The following is a 7076-nucleotide window of genomic DNA, read 5'->3' on the forward strand; positions in this document are numbered from 1 at the left end:
CGGCAGATCGTCGTAAGAAGCAGCACGACCCACATGTTCGAGATGCACCATTGGGGGAGGGTCAATTGGTTTGCCTTCGGGATTATGGCGTGAGAGGGCGCCATAAGATCCAGGACCTGTGGAGCCCAGTGGTGTATCAGGTGGTGAGAGCACCGCAGGCAGGTGGGTCCGTGTATACGATTGCGCCGGTGGATGACTTGAGTAGTGTAAAACGGGTCCACCGCTCCCTGTTGAAGACCCGTGTACGAAGGGACTCTCCTGTTGAAGTTTCTACAGGCGGCCCTTTGGTGATCGAGTCACCACCATCGGAGGGATCTCCATCTGAGGAGGTTGATCTGTGGGTTTTGGTACCTGAAACCCCACAGGCTGTTAGTGGGCTGGCTCCTCGATGTCTAACCGAGAACGTTAGCCCTACAGCTTTAGTGACCCCTAGACAGCCTGGTGTGGTAGCTCCAGAACCAGCATTGGTAATGGAACCCTTACCTGTGGACCAACCTGGTACTGGTGAGATTACCTTGCGACGGACGGGGCGAGCTAATGCTGGTCATCATTCGAATCGACACCACCTCCCTCGGGCATCGGAAGTTGGGAGGGATGACTCCTCTAGGGTGGCCGCTGTGTCTAATGCTGTCTCTGCCCTCTTTAGGCCCTGGTACTAGGAGTTGCTTAGTGGTAGTGTGACTGGGTCCATCGTCGGGGCGACAATGCAAAAGCTGGGGGTAGATTGTGGCAAGGCGGGCTAGATTCCGCCCTGTGATTTGTGTTGAGTGACGGGGGTGACAGCCTATCGGCAGCCACCCCTTGCTTACTTAAGGCGGAGTTCAGGCCACCTGGGCATACGTCATCGTCACGGACGTTGTTGTGGGTGCGTGCGCAGTTCCGTGGGAGGTATGTACCTAGCTGTTTGGCTAATGTTGTTGTTAATGCATTCCCACGTTAATAGTGAATGTGTACATGTTTTAGCCAGGTTACTGTTCAAATCAATGCGACGTTGCTTTTGGGTGCAGGCTGTCCCTATCCGAGGTATGTTTATTCTGACAGACTAACGTTTGTTTTGATGTGATCTCCGGTAAACCCATGTTTCCATCGTAGCGCGGCTAATGTGTTTGAGCAGATGCAACATCTCTGTACACTTGCAGGTTGCCTATTGTGAACGAGACTGCGTGTGAGTAACTAAATCTTCTGTGGGCCTAGCGATCTACCATTGGGTAGGTAAATCTAACCACTTGCATAACCTGAGGTGGGTGTTTTTAAATTCATTTATTAATTGTTTTCATTTCTTTTAGTGCATTAAACCACTTGTGAGCGGTTCATCACTGTGGACCGGGGGCAAAATGCTCCATTGACAACGTCGCTAAGACGGCACTGTTTTGTTCTGCTGCCATTTAGTATCACTGTGACCAGCGTGATTCATTAATTATTTTTCGTTAGTTTATATTGTGTCGGTAGCATTATATGGTTGTAAACGCTGGTGGTACTAGTGTGAGGCTAGCTTCCGAGCTGTCCGTCCATGCATTACGTAGCTATATGTGATGGCATAATCTAGCCCCACTTAATGTAAATCACCACCAGTCGTTTGGTTATCCTTGAGCTCTTCGCTCTGTGCGTTCCTCAAAGACTGTGAAGGGAGCAGCATTTTCTTTTTGTTCTTGTAATCCTGGATTTGATTTTTGTGATTTAATGTTTCATTGTATTTTTTTGGTTTATTTCACTCTTGTTCATAGCCTTTGGCGGCTGTAACGTGGCCATATTGTGAACCTTCTAGGCCACCACCAGCCAGGTTAATTATTGTGCCTAGTAACTTGCAGAGTGTCGATTTCTTTGTTGAATTTGTTTTATTATAATTTCATACGTTTGCAGCTAACTGTGAAAGTATATTATATTGTTTTTTTACTTCTTTCAGGAGCTGAAGGCCCGCCCTGTGCAGGGAAGCTAGCTGTCTGTCCTCTTTTGGTGGTGGTTCCTTCACAGAGTGTTTTGCCGTGGGCACCTGTGTGTCTTTCACCTAGTGAGTGTGAGTGTTGTGTGGAGTGGAATTTGATGAGTGGTGTGATCTTAGGACACTCACTGTCCAGCTAGCTCCCTGCTGGCAAGCCTCAGCCCAAAAGTGTTTTTTTTGTGTTCTTTATTTTTGTTTTGTTTTCTTTATTTCTGGCCTGGTGCACACTTAACAGTGCAAAACGTTTGTCCACCTCAAAGTTTTTATATATTAAATTATTGTTGATAAATAAAAAAAAAGTATTTTTGTATTCTGATCCACGTCTCTTGTCGTCTGTGGTCACGAACCAGCGTGTCTTGTATAAATTTCCCCGTTTAGTGAAACGGGGTGGCGTAGTCTGCTCTCCATTTAGTTACACTTTTCCTCATAAGTGTAACCGTAATTTACCCGATCCATCACCACGCCACACTAACAAACCTAATATCAATGGAAAGATTATGTATTCAGCTTTCAGATGATGTATAAATCTCAATAAAAAAAAAAAAATTACACATAAGACTGATTTTGTGGTCCAGGGTCACAAATGAGCATAGCTGTTTAAATATTGATGGTTATTTATTTTATTTCTGTTTTCGTTTTTTATGTTCTTCGTTTGTGCAGCTTACTGTTTATATTGTATTGCCATTTTGCTCATACATGTGAGTTTGTATAGTTTTTGAAGATACTTTTTAATGACATCTTTTGGAATTACAACATAATATGAAAAAAAGAGATAACAACAAACAAGATAACATGAGAAGCTATGTACAAGTTACGTACACATGCCCTTATGTAACCTTTTGTACCTCCAAATTCACAGCTGTTACCACATTTCCTGTTGACGGTTTACAAAAACTTGATGTGTTTTGATACTGATTGATTAAAGACTTTTTCAAAGAATTAATTTTGTATGAGTTTTTGTAAAGCTTCTCAGGCATTTTGTATCACTGGGCTGCTACTCTTAGAGCACAGTAATATAGAGCTGAATCTGACAGAGTTACACTGTTAATAATGAGTTCGGTGGACAATTGCGATGTAGTCGACTGAAATCCATCAGGTATATTTTCATCACTACTCCATGATCGAGCACCTTTATACAGTAAAAATATTGGTTCACTGTTTGGATACTGTCTGTACCAGTAAAGCCAAATAGTATTGCTGTTAGTTTCATATGTGCAGCTCAGTGTCACAGACTCTCCTTCTTCTCTGATGACATTAGTATTTCCTTCACTTGGCCCAATTCTATCAGCAAATCCACCTGAAATTAAATATATAACATTTTTATACCATGATCTAATACGGATTTCTTGTAGGGGTTAGTTAGTGATTAAAGTATTTTTACCTGAAACTGTGATGAGTATCATGAGTAGTATCTGTATGTCTTCCATTTTAACTGAAAATGAATGAAAGGCTGATGGATGAATGATGCACTGAGTGAAGTTCTGCTGTATACTAATAATGTGGGTGTGGTTAGTGAAATATGAAACATGCTCTCTGCTTTAACTCTAGAAGTGCCAGAATTCCATAACTACTAGAACTGCCGCAAGCGGTCATTTTGACCGCTTGATTCCAAACTCTATATCTTTAATGATAAATACTCAATTGAGAGATTAATGCATTTATTGTATTAGGATATCTTTTAAAAACAAGACACCAAACTGTACATTTAAACAAGTTTAATTATACATTTATAAATAATAATATCCGTAGATGTCCTGAACAAAATGATGGAGTAGCCTATGTTTTCATGTTTCCACTGTTCGATTGCGCCCGCGCCTTACACACACACACACACACACACACACACACACACACACACACACACACACACACACACACACACACACACACACACACACACCATATTCCAGCATTGCAATCTTGACATCGCAGCCTGTTCATTATAGCCATAATAAAATATAATAATAAAATAGTCAACCTAATAAGAATAGTTAACCATCCAAATACATCGCAAATGTTGAAACATTTTGATTCTAATTAGAGAGTTACGTGAGCCCAACGCCGCTTACTTTCACTTCCGCTTTAAAGTAACTTATTTCATTTTGGCTTGTTTATAGTTATTTTTTCATTGTTCTTCTGTTCTGAATATCATTACATTTAAATGATTTGTTGTGGAATATGTTTTGTGTATTTGTTACCACATTTTATTGTTGTGTATATTGGTATATGTATAATAATACCGCGAAATTCAGTGCAGTCAATATGACCGTCTATGGCCGAAATAGGTAAATATGTTCATTTGTTTTTTTTTGCCTTATATGTAATTTATATGAAAAATATTTTAAAAGAAAATACAGACACTTTTAGGAAAATTCAGGTACCAGCAGGATTTTTCAACAAAGTTATTGCAGATATAAAATTCTAAATGGTCAAAATGACCGTCATGGCACTTCTAGTGTTAAAATTAAATGGAAAGCATTGTTTCTTTCTTTCTTTCTTTCTTTCTTTCTTTCTTTCTTTCTTTCTTTCTTTCTTTCTTTCTTTTTCTTTCTTTTTTTTTTGTTTACCCTAACCATTTTAAAACAGATTTAATATATATATAATGCAATGTTTACTAACCCTAAAAAATAAATAACACAAAGCAAGAAAATGTATAGATCATAAGGGAACATCAGGTAAATACTTGTAAAATATGGATTAAACATAACTTGTGAGATAACTAGGGCTCTTGAATTAAAAATAAGGATGTACATGGATAAATAATTTATAATAAATGTTTCAATATTCCATAAAAAATAAGAAATGTCAATTTTGTTTTCATGATGACTTTAACCTTCAAAGGAACCAAAATTCATTTAGAATGATATTTTAACAATTTTATACATACCTAATTGTATGTACAGTAAATCTGTGTTCTGTATAGGCCTTCGTAACTTTATTACATACATTTGTAATATTTCACAATAATTTTAGTCAAGTGTCTTATGGGCCATTGTAGAACAGTTTCCATATTACCCTGGTGCTCTTTCATTTGTTGATGCACTTGAGACCTTCAAGATTAACTTTAACTTTTTTTTACACGGTCCTGTCCCCGGCACACTGGAGGAGATGAAGCATAAATTAACAATCATTTACAGATACTCAAATAAAGTGTAAATGATGAAAGACTGTTCTTCTTACCTAAATCATGTGCCATGAAGAAAAGAGTAATTATTGCAAATTTTGACAATGAGTTGAAGAGTGTGAGAAAGAAACAACTAATGCGACTCCTTATGGAGAATCTCTCTATCCTAGTAGCTTCTCTTGATTGTTTTCAGCAACTGCACAATTACACCAGAATTTAAGATATAGTTCCCCCTGGTGGTGAATTCATTGAATTAACCAGTTTTTTTGTAACCTTTGGAATAATATGTGATTGTTTATTTATATAAACAAAAGACTGCAATGTCCTTTTTTTCAACAATTGTTTTTTTATATATTGTGGATACAAATCATTCCCACGACTTAATAATACTGTACGTCAACGCATTTTACTAATTCGTTACCTCATTCGTTACCTATATTGGCCTAAATTATGTGCACAATAGAATAATTCATTACCTCGATTCACTAAATCAGATAAGTTGCTTATTGTTAGTTGGCGTAAGTACAACGTGACCAAAATTTACTAAATCTAGGGAACTAAAACATATTGCAATTGATTCACTTAAAACGAGCGAATGAATTAGTAGGCCTAAATACTAAAACAAGAGAAATTTTTAATTCATTGGCACTACAGTATATATATATATATTGTCAAGAGAAGATCTCACTGTTGATGTGCAGACCAAAATGATCATAAATAAAAAAGCCCAATTACATGGATTAGACAAATTATTTTAAATTTAAATTATTTCTTATATGCATGTTATTCCCATGGGAAAGAAGTCAACAGCATGTGGATTTGAACTTTGTCACATAATACAGCACTTCCTCTGTTTTTGTATGAGTGTTGAGTGTGTTTGAGTCACAGTGGGCCTCAGAGCACAGTAATACACAGCAGAGTCAGACACACACACATCCTGGATTGTCAGAGGAACAGATCTTGATGTGGAGTCCAATGTTGCAGAAAATCTCTCCTTAAATTCAGGCTCAGTAGTTTCACCAAATTTATATTTATTCAGAATGAATGTTGGTGATCTGTTTGGAAGCTGTTTGTACCAGAAGAGATACGGATTTGGATCAGTTGTAGTGTAATTACACCTTAAAATAACTTGATCTCCTTCACTTGCAGGCATTTCTCTTGAAGACTGTTCAACTTTGTCCTGTCCCGAAGACACTGGAAGAATAGATAGAAAAGGGTAAATGTGAGACTGGAATTGGACATACAATTAAACTCACAGCCTGATGTATTTTCTCTCTGTATGTTAACATTCGCTTTCCATTAAGTGCATATATGCTTCATGAATTGGCAAGGTCTGGGTCTGGGCCAGGATGGTGAGTGGACCCTCGTGAGAATGAGGCGCACCGTGAAATAAACTAACAATAAATCATTAACAAGAATTATCAGTAAATTTAAATCATTTAGTAACCTAAATGTTATTAAACTTTGTTCTGTTAAAATGTACCAAAAAAGAGCTTACCATCATAATGTGCTGTGAGACACAGGGAAATCAAAGCCCATTTAAACATAGTTGTTCTGTGCTGTAAAAGAGCAGAAAGACCTGTGCTCTCTCTGTGCTTCTCACAGCTCTACTTTAAATGTTTTCATCCTGTCACATGATATAACCATGTACGAAGAGAGCAATGTTGACCCCTTGTGGATAAAGTTTGAAATGATTAAACATGATATTATTTTGTAAACCCTGAACAAGTAGCATGGGTTTCATCAGGTCCCTTTCCACAGGTGTATAAAATCAAGCACCTAGATTATGAATGCAGACTGCATTGTGCTTGATTAATACACCTGTGGAAAGGGACCTGATGAAACCCATGAATAGCTACCTATATAGGATTGGTATAAAATGTATACTTATCTCTCTGTATGTCCTGGATATACCCTGGGGATTTTTTTTTTTTTTTTTAAGGGGAACTAGTGGCATACATGTTAGTTTTCCAAAAGTGGGTATGAGTCTAAATCTGCTAAGGGGCAAGTAAA

General features: G+C 37.9%; 1 long non-coding RNA gene across 1 annotated transcript; it reads right to left on the reverse strand.

The window, feature by feature from the left end:
• Positions 1 to 5677: 5677 nt before the first annotated feature.
• On the reverse strand, positions 5678 to 6789 carry LOC309500428. Its single transcript, XR_014206578.1, has 2 exons — positions 6562 to 6789; positions 5678 to 6257 (listed from the first exon to the last, which is right to left on the reverse strand). It is a non-coding gene; the product is annotated as an uncharacterized lncRNA (long non-coding RNA).
• Positions 6790 to 7076: the final 287 nt, after the last annotated feature.

This window comes from Leuciscus leuciscus (assembly GCF_965113295.1).
Source record: "Leuciscus leuciscus genome assembly, chromosome: 6".
Classification (NCBI taxonomy): domain Eukaryota; kingdom Metazoa; phylum Chordata; class Actinopteri; order Cypriniformes; family Leuciscidae; genus Leuciscus; species Leuciscus leuciscus.